This window comes from Octopus bimaculoides, chromosome 9, assembly GCF_001194135.2.
Source record: "Octopus bimaculoides isolate UCB-OBI-ISO-001 chromosome 9, ASM119413v2, whole genome shotgun sequence".
Lineage (NCBI taxonomy): Eukaryota > Metazoa > Mollusca > Cephalopoda > Octopoda > Octopodidae > Octopus > Octopus bimaculoides.
In genome coordinates this window covers 91,301,762-91,302,458 of record NC_068989.1, presented here as the reverse complement: position 1 = coordinate 91,302,458, position 697 = coordinate 91,301,762, and positions in this window count along the sequence as shown.

The window sequence follows — 697 nt, the reverse complement described above, 5'->3', positions numbered from 1 at the left end:
ATATATATATATATGTATATATACATATATACACACATATATATATATATGTATATATATATGTATGTATGTATGTATGTATCTGTGTATCTCGAATCCTATATATTTTATTGGATTGAGACACACAAAGACTCGATTAGATGAAAGAAAGACAAACAGAGAGATGCCAACGGAGAAAAGAAGAGACAGTGATAGGAGAGATTAATGGGAAACTCTACATAGAAAGATACCCAGATACCCACACCAACAGAGAGAGCTTTTGATTTCAACTCTTATGACTAAACCAAGCAGTCAATCAAAGATATGAACCCTCACCAAACAACAGCGACAAAACATCCATCCATCCAGCATCGCTTCCTTCCTTGAATCGACCTTTGTGAAGTTTGAAAACATCTAAGATGTTTAGTCATTCGACAAGTATCTGATATTATTTGTAAATTTTAATTGTCCAGCAATAAATGAATTATAAACACACAGTCAATTGAATTAGTTTCAATATCCATGATTTGTAATGTTTCGATGTCTCAGGCAGCCAACGTTAATGTAGGAAAATGAAATTAGCGCTGACATTACGCCGTTCCACACATGACCAGTGATTTGGAAATTATTTTTCAGAATTCTTCCTTGCATAATCGATGTATATATACGTATATATTTATGTACATATGGGTATGTATGTATGTATATATGTATGTGT